Raw genomic sequence first — 13,629 nt, 5'->3', positions numbered from 1 at the left:
CCAAAACAATATTCTGAACTACTCGAATCATATATATATATCCGACAGATACTTTCGAGTTATAAATGGGGAAGCATATTCAGAAAGAAAAGTTAAAGCTGGAGTTCCACAAGTAATTGTGCTGAAGCTAGTGCTATACCTACTCTATACCAGCGATATTCCATCGTAAGTACCTAACACAATTGCGTAATTTGCAGACAACACATTTAGTCGGAAAAAACACGAGGAAGCAATAACCATATTAAAAAATTCTGTGCAACAAATGAACATTTGGACCAAGCGGTGGCGTATCAAATTGAATAAAACAAAATCTGTTCATACCAATTTTATTAACAAAAGAGAATAACATATCCCAGTCAGAATAAAAAGAAACCAAATACCTTCTGCAAATACGGCAAAATATTTGGGTATGCCACCAGATTCAAAGCTACGTTGGAAAGCGCATATTAAGAAGAAAAAAATTAAACATTATAAATTAAGTTCATAAAGATGAAGAATGTGGTTAATGGAAAAAAATTCACTCTGTCTACTTATAAAAAATTGTTATTGTATAAGCAAGTCCTTAAACGATATGGATATATAGGATACAGCTATGGGGCTGTACAAAAAAAGTAAAAACCAAATTACACAACGATATCAGAATAAAGTGTTAAAGAACATCGTCAATGCTCCATGGTACTTCAGAAACTGTTATTTTTATCGAGACCTCCAGATGTATACGGTTAGCCAGACAATAAGTAAGTTTACCGAGAGTCATGAACAAAAGCTCTTCAACCATGTGAATGTCGAGGCCATCAAATTCCTGGACAACGCCAACCAGACAAGAAGACTTAACAGAACGAAGCCGTTCGAGTAATAAGTGCATTAGGTGAAAAAGCAGAGCAAAGTGCAGCTAAAGTGTATAGTTTATACGTTAGTTAGTAGTACTGTTATGTATTAGAGCCTAAGAATTTTAATACATAATATGACCTTAGATAAGTTTTTTTAGTATTTTGTACATACAAATAACTTTTTTATTCATCATTGTAAATAATCAGATAGCAATAATTATAAGATTGCTGATGTAGTTGTATTAAATAAAAAAAACAATATAGCTTGTAGTTGTTGTTTTGAAGCATCCTCTCAGGAACGTATTGACAATATGGAATCTGGTTGGTTTGCAGATTTGTAACCAGTTTGATAACTATCCCTTGATGAAACGTCTTTCCTAATGAATAGACTTAGGCAAATATTATGCAAATTGCATAATTTGCATATTGTGCATAAAAAATTCAAAACTTTCAAATTTTGTATATTTTTATATAAGTGTGCATAAAGTGCATATAATTTAAAATTTTGGTTGTAACCATACATATCTTTTTATATTCAGGTAACAAATAACTTGGAAATCTCAATATTTGTTTATGTTTTATAATCTCTTAGTAGGTATTCAAATTTTTGTGCATCGGATTGTACTAACTAATAACAGATACCGATTAATACATTTTGTCAGGTTTAGTCCTTAGTATAAGGATTTCAAAATCTGCCAGTTTATATCTATAGGTATAAATTTTTATTTTGACGGTCCATTTCGCTTTTTTTTGTAAAATAAGCCGTGAACACCATATCTTTGTAATTGTGAATAATTATTGTGCTTTAAAAATGACGAAAATATACAGTTCAGTTCCATTTATAAAATCGAACTATAGTTTTGTTTAAAAAATTATTACCCAATTATCAGCATCTTCCAAATTATTTCCAGAGAACGGCAGTTCTCGATAGTGGCGCACAACAATACTCCCATACAAGCGACACTATATACAAACAGGAAATTTTCGATTTTCTAAATCTGACTGAATTGAAAATTGGGCCAACTACCATCTTAAAGTTCAGGAAAAAACTCGCCCATTCATATGTCATCCATCCATTTTGTTCCAAAGGTGTGGATTTTACGGCCCTTCCTATTTAGGGTCTGTTTTTCGTTCTCGTCCCCAAAACTCCCAAAGACTTCACAAATTTAAGTCCGACCTTTACGGCTTCTAATAGTACTGACCATTGCCTTTCCAACGCCTGTCTAATTTTGAAAGTCGGTTATACCATTCAAAAGTTACTGAGCTCAGAAGTTTGACTCAATTTCTATTTAAAAAAGGGAAAATGTTTGTGGATATGCATGTATGTATGTATGTACAGTCGGAAAAATGAAAGGATACCCAGGAACGAACATATAAAACACGCTGTATTTTCCTGTCACCGTGTCACAAAGAAAATTGTCCAGTGCAAGTACATGTAACAATAATTATTACGTGTACTTGCACTGGCCAATTTTTTGTGTGACACGGTGACAGGAAAATACAGCGTGTTTTATATGTTCGTTCATGGGTATTCTTTCATTTTTCCTACTGTATGTATGTATGTATGTGGAAAAGATAAACCGATATTAATTTTTTTTTGTATCTGAAGAGGCGGTCACGACCGATTCAGAACCGGTCTAGTTTGTGACTTTTGACCACCCATAAGCCAGCTATAAGACTTGGTAAGTGCAAAACGGCATATTTTTTGGGGGTATATATCTTCGGTTCAAGAAAAAACAGGAGAACCCAAATACACCAAATCAATAGTGTTGAATTAAACTTTCAAATGGTGTTTAAGCCGTCAGGATCAAACATACACACGGCTCAGTATAGCCGAAAAACTGAAATACTAAACTTTGAAAATTTTGGTTTTTCGACAATTACTCAAAATTTCAACCTACGAATTGCGCCAATAACTGAGCGTTTGTAGAAGGACTCTAGGCGAATCTATCGGTGTATACTTCATATTTGCCATTTTATTTTTAAATAATTATTTTACTTTATTTTCTCTAATACTTCATTAGTAATAATTTTCTTCTATTTGTGTTACCTGTTTTCTCCATTAAAAACTCGTATCTAATCATTAAGTCACAATAGACGATTCCAACATGCTGTCAAGATTATGTCAATATGGCGACTGGGAGGGAAACATAAATGTTATTTTATCAGTTTTTAATGTGTTTTAGATCATTTAAGTTGCACTTATTTGTAATTTTATTTTGTACGAGGATTACTTTAACATTTTTAATGGAATAATCTATAATATGCTTCATTTCTGTTGTGTTTTGAAGTGTGGAATGCAAAGTAATCCTGATAAAGTTCAGTTTCATCGGTTACAATAAGTGCTTTATTTTAAGCATTAAACCAACTGAACTAAATAATTTATGATCTGAGAGACATAATCAGTGGTCAAATAATACAATAAAGCTATAAAATTCATTATAAAATTGCTAAATAATTAACCACTGTACCTATAAGCAATATCTATATTGTCTGCCAACAACTTTCGAAAATATTCACTCATCTTTATTTATTCATTGCTTAAAACTAGTCATTTTAGTACTAAAAATTTTACTAGACCAAAATATGATCTAGACAGAACGTTTTGAATGGAAAATTGTAATATATTCGATTTTTTTTACTACTTCGTAAATTTGGTTAAACTATGGTAAACAGACAACCACCGAGATTTTCCCTTTTGTTTATTTTATTATACATTTATGGAAAATTATATTAGTCCCATCAATAGCCATTTTCTCGTGGAATTTTAAGAATCAAGGATTTCCTTGTACATTTTAATTTAGGTAGTATCTATAACTTTTGTCAAAATCTACCCTACGCCGAAGCGGGCTTTTGCCCTGGGGTGAAAACAACCCCACCTAGGGGATGAAAATATTTTCAATCGAAAAGAACTATGGAAGTCGATAGCTTGAACAATTCGGAGTAAATTGAACAATTCGGAGTAAACTATGCATTTTTCAATGACAAAACTTACGTTTTTCGCCGCCGCCTACGAAAAGTATAACTCCTAAAAATGCCGTTAAGAGTAGAACTTGCAATGAAAGCCGAGAAAAATATTACTTTTGAATATATGATTGTGAAAATTATAATCTCTAGTATAGTGTTACCGAAAAAATTTATTTTTTGAGGAGTATCAGCAAAAAACATCATTTCTCTTTGTGGGTCCACGAAAATTATAATTACTAAAAAGTTCTCAGAAATAATTGTTTTCGTCGGCAGAAACAGAAAGAGAAAGGGAAATAATTGTTTTCGCCGGCATCTATTGTGCATTAATTCTTTTCGTTATAAATATTTTGGGAGTTATAATCTCCGCGGACACACATATAAAAAAAGAATTGTATGGGCAACACTTATCAAAGAGTTATTATTTTCAGCGGAAATGTATTAGGAATCACATTAGTCATAGGTACCAGCATAACCGCTTTTCATGAATACCTTAAAAAAAATTAATTTTATAGAAAATAGTAATTTTCCTAACAAGCGCAGAAAGTCATACTTTTCCGCACGCGACTGCAGTTTGCCGAACGACGCAAAGCGGGAGTTCCGCAAGCAGTCGAGTGCGGAAAAGAGATTTTCTGCTAGCGTTAGGAACAATATTTTTTCTACGAGTCTTTAATAAATGACCAAATCTTAATCAATTAATTTAATTAATATGAAAATACATACACAAATTAATTCTTTGACAAGGTTGTCAAAACCAAAGTTTCAGCATAATTGGTTAGCATGACGACGATCTTGGTTTCCATGACGACGATTCAAAACCACTGTTATTGTGTACTGATTTGACTTTCGAATATTATGTCAAAATTATTTTATTTCATCGAATTCTCGCGTTAAACATGAACATTAAAACATGAACACAATAATAGGTCTGGATCCCGCGTATGAAAAAAAAATTGATTAATAGCAAGCTGAAAATTTGTTAATAGCTTAAGGGTGTCCAGTCGGATAAACTTTGATATATAGGAACGCTGAAACAAAGGCAGTTTTAATTGTGGAACAGGTTAAAAATTTGTAACGATCAGACCACGAAAACGGCACATTTATTTTGTCCGACAGAATAGACTTAAACTCTCCGAACAGAGATTAAACTCTCATGTAAAAATCAGACTGCAATTTATCACCTGTCATAATTCCTGTCATTTGACATATTCTACATGTTCCACTCACTAAAACGCCCATTTGGTGATAAATAGCAGTCTGAATTTTGCATGAGAGTTTAATCTCTGTTCGGGGAGTTAAAGTCTCTTTTGTCGGACAAAATAAATGAGCCGTTTTCGTGGTCTGACGGTTCCAAATTTTTAACCTGTTCCACAATTAAAACTTCCCCTGTTCCAGTGTTCCCATATATCAAAGTTTGTCCAACTAGATACCCTTAAGCTATTAACAAATTTTCAGCTTGCTATTAATCTACTTTTTTTTACATTTAATTTATAAATAACTTTGAAAAACTCCTGATACAAGAATAAAAAACTGCTAAACGCCGTAAAAATGAGTGGCGCATACAATATTCCAGCTACAAAATATCTGATATGAATATTACGTGGCGCGAAAATGTATTTTCGTTTTGATTCAACATAATTCTATTTTTATTTTAAAAGATTTTCTCATAATATTTCCTTTTGAAGTAAACGCGCCACAAAAGAGTTTCAAAATCCAAACTGTATCAAACTTACACTTTTGTGGCGCGTTTTACTTCAAATTGGGCAAATATTATGAAAAAATCTTTTAAAATAAAACTATAATTTTGTTTTGCATCAAAATGAAAACACGTTTTCGCGCCACGTGATATTCATATCAGACCTTTTGCAGCTGGAATATTGTATGCGCCACTCATTTTTACGGCGTTTAGCGGTTTTTTATTCTTGTTTTATTTGACAAAAATATTTTTGTATTTGTATTGTACATGTTACCATGGAAACCGTGAGAAAAAATATTTCTCACTTCAATGGCCTACTTTTCTCACAGCCTGAGAAATTGTTCGTTTTGAATATATGTAAGTAGTGAGCGAAGTTGCACATTGTACAGCATTCATAGAAAAATTAATTTTTTTAAAGTTATTCATGAAAAACTGTTACCAAAAGGAGTTTTTTCAATAAGAAATGAATTAGTTCAATCTATAATAATAATTTAGGAAGTATCAACATTGCAAAAAAAATTTACAAAAAAGGATTTACTCAGAATTGGTTAATCTATTTACCTTCATAGTTATTTTTATTAAAAAAATTTTCATCCCCTAGATGGCGTTGTTTTCATCCCCATGGTAAAAGCCCGGTTCGGTATAGGCTAGATTTTGAAGGAAGGGTTTAACCAGTTTAAATCAAAATTTTCATTTAAATCGGTGTCGATTTTCAAAATGCCACGGTTTTACAGTGTTTTATCGCTAATGAGTGGTGCTCATGAGTGGTCCATATTACTTTTTGGGCATTCGCCGCTTGCCTAATATATTATTTCAATTAGACTGATTATAGGCAACTATGGTTCCTATGATCCCACTTAACGGTTAACTATTGGAAAACTACAATTTGAATTGTTTGTTTCGGTTTATTTTAGAACGTCCCTAAGCGTACAACCATTCGGAAAATTCAAAACCATATTTCCAAAAATCTATAAAGCTTTAATATCCCATCACATGCAAAGGATTTCGATTCGTATTTATTCTGGTATTAACTAATCGTTCATTTATGTCTGTTATGTGGTAGCTCTACTGGAAAACGTGATTTCCTAACATACGTCAATTTCGTGTTTATTTAAATATTCAACCATGTATTTGATCACATAATCGCCGGATTTGGTAAGTGGTATTCATGTGGTTTTCAAAGTTTTACGGGTTAAATGAGACAGTTAAATATGCAATATGTAGCAACAATTTTTTTAAATCGTAATTTGTTCTATTTTTTCTCGAGTATGGCCGACTTTGGTGATAAATCCCGAAACAGAGCGATTTTTAGGTTATAATTTTTTAGCATATACATCATACTAGTGACGTCATCAATTTAGCCCTGATGATGTAATCGATGATTTTTTTAAATGAGAATAAGTGTCGTGTAATAGCTCATTTGAAAGGTTATTTCATGCTCTATTCACTAATATAAAAATTAACCCTCGTAAGGCGGTGCGGGGTGCAGCTGCACCCCAGGCCTCTTTTTCTCACTTTTTTTTTAATAAATTCTTTTCTATTTTTGTTTATGTTTTTATACGCATTAAATTCAATTCTAAACGCATTCCACCCATTACAGCATTTAAAACTCTTTGCGTTTACGTACTTTTTTTGGAAAAATGACTGTAGGGTGCAAATGATGAAAATTTCATATCTTGGATTGGACGTTTCTGATGTTCCACATGGAGCTAACAGAGCCACGGGACAAGGTCGGTGTTACTTATGTCAGAAAAAAAAGACCCAAAAGTCGTGGCATAACTGTATTGTGTGTAAAAACTTTGTGTTGCTCATTCTGTGAAAATTTCATGTGTTTGTCTTGCAACGATAATAATTTTTTTTAAGAAGAAATGAGTACTTTGTTTTTAAAATTATGTTTCACAGTATAATAAACAAGTCCTAATTATCTTTCGTAGATATATAGATGGGGTGCATTTGCACCCCGCACCGTTGTTTACGTAAGAATCTAAGCACCGCCTTACGAGGGTTAACATAATTATTTGTACAGGGTGCCCAAACAAATATTTTTTGAATTAAATCTATTAAGACAAAAAGAAGAACGTATATAATTTATTTAATTCTAAATGGGTGGTTCGCCAAAATAAGCGGCATATTGTGTAACTCGCTTTTTTCTTAAGTCCTTTACATACTGTGTTTCAAATTGTGTTGCCAAAGTTAAGTTATACAATAGGTGAATGTACGCCACTTAACAATAATTAAAAAAAAAGTATTTTTACAAGCATTCTATGCAATTTTAATATCAAAATATCAACTCCGAGGCTGTAACCCACCTTGGTTTTTGATCTGTTTTATAGTATTACACACTGAAAATTTACAAAAGTGCAGATTATTTTATCAATAATTAATTAAAAACCCAATGTAATTTAAAACTGTCAAATTAATAATTTTCATTTTTAAAATTAAACCATAAAAATCTACTACTAAAAACTGTAACCAAATTTGTGCATCAACACCGAGGCCTCATGAAAATATATGAAAATTTAGGCCAAACTGCACTATACTGTATGGCAGGCAGCTTGACAAGAGAAGAACGCTTCAGTCTAACCCAAATTGTGGAAGAAAGTGGACGAACATAATATCGTTAAGCGATAGAAAATTTTTCAAGGTGTCTTAAGCTAAGCGTATGTTTTTATACAGTCAACACCGAAGCCTTCGTAAAAGCTTAATTTTGCTAATTTTTTAATATGTTTTTCTTCAAAATATGCACTATAAAGTTTTTTTGACACACGATGAATAAAGCAGAATTATTTTTAATATTTTGTAGAAAATAGAATTAAAAATGTATGAAATCATCAACACCGAAGCAATCAACTCCGAAGCCCAGTCGTGCCTCGGAGTCAACGAACGTGCCTCGGAGTTGTTTAAAGTGTGTGAATGGTCATTCTTAAACTAAAAAAATACAATTTAAATTTAGTCTGATATAGGAAAAGGGTTACTGGGTAAGCTGTCAAGATGTTTCGGTCGGTTTGGTAATTATCTTCTTTTTATAGAAAATGGCTCGTATACACTGGAGTACGACGGAAAAATGAAGGCGAAAGCCCCCAAAATCGTTAAATAAAGATTTTATGAAAGAAAGTAATTTTTTATGCAGCTATGCTTATTTCTGTAAGAATATACCATTTTGGGTAGTCTTCTCTAATGTTGATAAAAGAGACATCTGCTGTCTATGTAGGCACATTATGTGAAAACATGGAGCTCATGTGTGGAAGCGGATAACAAATAATTATGTTGACATGGAGAAAATGGAGAAAAGACAGAAGAATGTGAAGAAAGGAAATGCCAAGATTGTGTTCAAAAACAGATTAGATTTTTGAAGTTTAACGGAAAAGACACGGCTACATATTGGAAAGTCCTGTCAATACGAAGGCCGGTCTAAATCAACTCGGACGCAATTGATATTTTACCTATTTTTATGTTTTTCTGTAGTACTTTATATCAAAATGGAAGTGTTTTGTATAGTTTTATTACATACCAGTTTTTGTTTAATTGTTACGATCATAAATTTCAATTAACAGAGAATGACGTCAACACTGTGTACACTTGTCAACTCCGAAGTCACAACATTTCCGTTTTTCGGAAAATATTTAAAAATGATCTCTGCTGGTATCATGGCTAAGTTGAATAGCTCATTTTATAAAAAATATTTAAAAATGAACTAATTCTAAACCATGTTTTAAATTAAATTTCTCTACCTCGAAATTGCCGTCTATTTTGGCGAATCACCCAAATACATTTTACTGTTGTCGGAAAACAGGAAAAATGTTTATTTGATAATTAAATGTTGTTTTTTGAAGATTTTTAAAGAATAATCTAAATCGAGAATTTTGGTAACATTTTTGGTCTATTGAAACAACGGACATAAATTCTATGAACAAAGATTTAGAATTTTTTTACAAATATACGTAACATACAATCATAAAGGAACCGTTAAACAGCATTTACGATAATTTTTACATCCATGAGAAAAAATCTACTAGGGTTAAAATTTTCCTTAAAAACGCAAAAAAATAATATAAACATTTCACATTTACAAATAATATAGTAGGTACTCACATAAAATTACTTACCTAAAACAGACATCCGGTAATTTTACACGCTTTGACTAGCACTGTTATAAAAACTGTAAAAGAGGTACAAAGACACATGAAATTGTAAGTGGTGAGGTTACCACGAAATCCGCATTTTCGTAAGATCCACCGATAAAAAATATAGAATTTCTGTAGTTAAGGGTTAATATCGAAACTACCAACCACTTTATTTTTCAAATTAACATTTTTTTTATTTCTGACATCCGTAAAATGTATTTTGTATTAAATTAATTACATACATTCTTCTTTTTGTCTCAATTTATTTTAATTAAAAAAATATTTGGGCACCCTGTATAAATAATTATGTTAATGTGTATATTAGTGAATAGAGAATTAAATACCTAACCCATTACTAAATATGATGTCACTAGTATGATATATATGCCAAAAACTTATAATTTAAATAAAAATCGACCTGTTTCGGGATTTATCTCAAGATTTGCCCATTCTCGAGAAAATGAATGTATTCCAACTCAAACGTCCTCACTGTATAAACGGCTAATATTAAAGGTCGAAATTAATAGAGTTAGAATAGTATTGTAGTGGTACCCTGCGTGCAACTACGTGACTCCCCTGAATCTGCACTAAAAACTTTTAATTGTTTTTTAATCATACTTTATTTAACAATCATAATCTTATACATTCTACAAGTTAAAGTGGTAACTTGGGTGCTGGGCTCCTCATTGGGGTAAATGGATTCCATCCAGTGAAGAGTCCTAGGTTGTCTTCATGTCAGCTGACCATAGTCATTTTAACCCAGCATCCGACAGGTGGGGTGAAGTACACCCCAACAATGCTGAAGCGCCCAAAACATAAGGAAATTTTGAATGTAGTGGCCATAACGGCTAGATAGCTTTCTATTGTATATTCATCTATGTGATGCTACATAGTTTTTAGTCGTCTGTTATTTTCAGCAAGTACATTTGGATTGAAATTGGTCACACCTCACGAGTCTGATTTTGTACTTTCTGCAGAATTGTCTTTATTATGTTTTACTCCTATAAATAAGTAAATATAGGTAAGTGAATAATACTTATTACAGATTTTAACACATTTTTTTATCCGTCTAACCTAAAATGCATTACGAACGAGAATAAGCACGCCTTCAGGCCTTGTAGAACAACGAAACCTTCAGATCTTCATGTACCTAATGTTAACCCTTCAGTACTAACATTTTAAATCAATGGCGCAAACACTAACTAACCGCCTGACAGACGGGTTTCACATTTTACTGGTTATTTTTCTTTTGTTAAATATTATAATGCAAAAAAATATTTCGATGACTTACTGAAAGTGTTATTTATCTAAAGAACACAGTAATTGATCTAGTTTTTCTGTATTTATTAAAATAAAGAACATTATATCAAGAATGGAAGGATTGTTTGTGTGACTTTTTATTCCTGGAAAAAAGTGTGATAAAAATGAAACAAATTAAAGAATCTTGATAAAAATTTATAATCGAGTTAAAAAAAGAGTAAAAAATATGAAAATAAAAAAATTTTAAAAAATATTAAAACAAAAAAAAACTGACAGGCACTAAAATTTGTACAGTGTAGCAATGGTAGTCAGTGGCAACATTTTCATCACAAATTGATCTCACTTCGCTTACGTTGAGTATTCATTTGACTCTCGACCTGTAAACATCGATACGAATTAGGCGAAAGTTTATAGTGTGATAAGAAACGGGCTCCGGCCTCGTTTTTATCGTCATTGTCGTGTATTAAGTGGATATACTATTTATAAACTATTTAAAAATTAAAATATTCGGACTTAACAGTTAAAATGAGTGCTCCACCAGATTTATCGGTGAGTGTTCCTTTTTATACTACTACTGTAAATGGTCAACCTATACATGTTCAATATCAGCAACAGCAAATTCAACCAGAATGCCCAAATGTCCTTTTTCCACAAAATTCACAACCAAATTCAACACAAATTTTAAACAACACACCAACAACTATATATTATGTTCCTAACCAAGTAGTATCACAATCTTCCTCAAACTGTCAATATAATCCTAAAATAAATACTACATTAGCTACACCTCAAAATGAAGCTTCCGATTCTATTGAGATGACACAAACATTACAAAGCGAAGAATCTTCAGGGGAAATCAGCGACATGGAGTCATCGGACATCCACGAATGGCAAACTGTACAACATAATAACAAAAAACGTAAAATAAATTCCCCGACACCAACAGAAAACGAAGACACGGTAGTAATCAGCAATAAATTTCAGGTTCTACAAAATTATAACCAAAAAGACAACAATAACAGTACAGAAAATACCAACGAAACTCCAGCAGTCTCGAAACCCCCACCAATTTTTATATATGGTGTTACTGACTACAATAAAATGGTTAATAATCTATCAGAAGTAACAACAGCAGAGACATACTATTGCACAGCATTACAGAACCACACAATAAAATTAAATTCCCGGGACAGTGAAATATACCGAAAACTGGTAAGACATTTAAACAGCAAAAAAATTGTGCATCATACATACCAAATGATAGAGGATAGAGCATACAGAGTTGTAATTCGTAATCTACATCATACAGTTCCCATTAATATAATAAAAAGTGAAATAGAAAAACATGGACATTTAGTACGCAATATTGTAAATATAAAACACAGAGTAAGTAAGGACCCTCTAATGATGTTCTACGTCGATATAGAACCTAATCAAAATAATAAAAAAATATATGAAATTGAATTTATAAACAACGCGAAAATAGTTATCGAGCCACCGTATAAAAAGAATAATATTGTCCAGTGTACTAGATGCCAATTGTATGGGCACTCTAAGACATACTGCAATAGACCTTATCACTGTGTCAAATGTGGAGGCAACCATATGTCAGCCGATTGTAAAAAACCTAGGGACACACCTGCCATATGCGCTCTCTGCAATGGAGCACACACCGCAAATTACAAAGGATGCACGGTATATAAAGAGTTAATTAGCAGTAGAAACAGGACAAGAGTAGTATCATCGCACACTGTAGCGAACAATCAATTGCAATATACGAGTAACAGATATAATGTACAGAATAATAGCATTCAAAACCACGCGACTTACACACAAACAGCAGGTGGAACAAATGTAAATAATGAACATAACAATATGACCTCATACAACCAAAATCACGCAACTTACGCTCAAATAAAAAGTGGAACACATGTAAACAATACAAACAACGACATTGGAGAGATGATGAAGAGTTTCCTTAATGAATTCAAAACTATGTTTTCACAACTAATAAATCAAAATAGCGTGATCTTAAACATGCTTTCCACAGTAATAAATAAATTCAGTAATGGAAATTAAGTCACTACGAATTGCACAATGGAATGCCAATGGCCTAGGCAACCACAAAACAGAAGTTATTAACTTTCTTCAACATAACAAAATTGATGTTCTACTCGTATCGGAAACTCACTTCACTGACAGAACGATGTTCAAGATCCCTCATTATTCTATTTACAGCACCAACCATCCTGATGGCACAGCACACGGTGGCGCTGCTATTATTGTACGGAACACCATACCACACAATGAGGAAACAATGTATCAGACGGAAAAAATACAAGCTGCAGTAATCTGTATCAGTTCTCAACCATGGTCCTTTGACATTGCGGCAATGTACAGCCCTCCAAGGCATAATATCACCACAGCAGAATATGAAGGCTTCTTTAAACAACTATCAAAAAAATTCTTAATTGGAGGTGACTGGAATGCCAAACATACAGACTGGGGCTCGAGACTATGTACAACAAAGGGAAAAAATCTCAGACAAGCCATAGCTAACACAAACAGCTCTTACTTATCTACAGGGCAACCCACCTACTGGCCAACAGATCTAAACAAAATCCCAGATTTACTAGACTTCTTTATCCTCCATAACATGGCCTTAAATTATTTTGACATACAAGCATCCTGGGATCTGTCCACTGACCATACCCCCATAATTGTCACACTATCTACGCAAATTATAAAACGTCCG

This window comes from Diabrotica virgifera, chromosome 2 (assembly GCF_917563875.1).
Source record: "Diabrotica virgifera virgifera chromosome 2, PGI_DIABVI_V3a".
Classification (NCBI taxonomy): domain Eukaryota; kingdom Metazoa; phylum Arthropoda; class Insecta; order Coleoptera; family Chrysomelidae; genus Diabrotica; species Diabrotica virgifera.
This window is presented reverse-complemented; position numbering follows the sequence as displayed.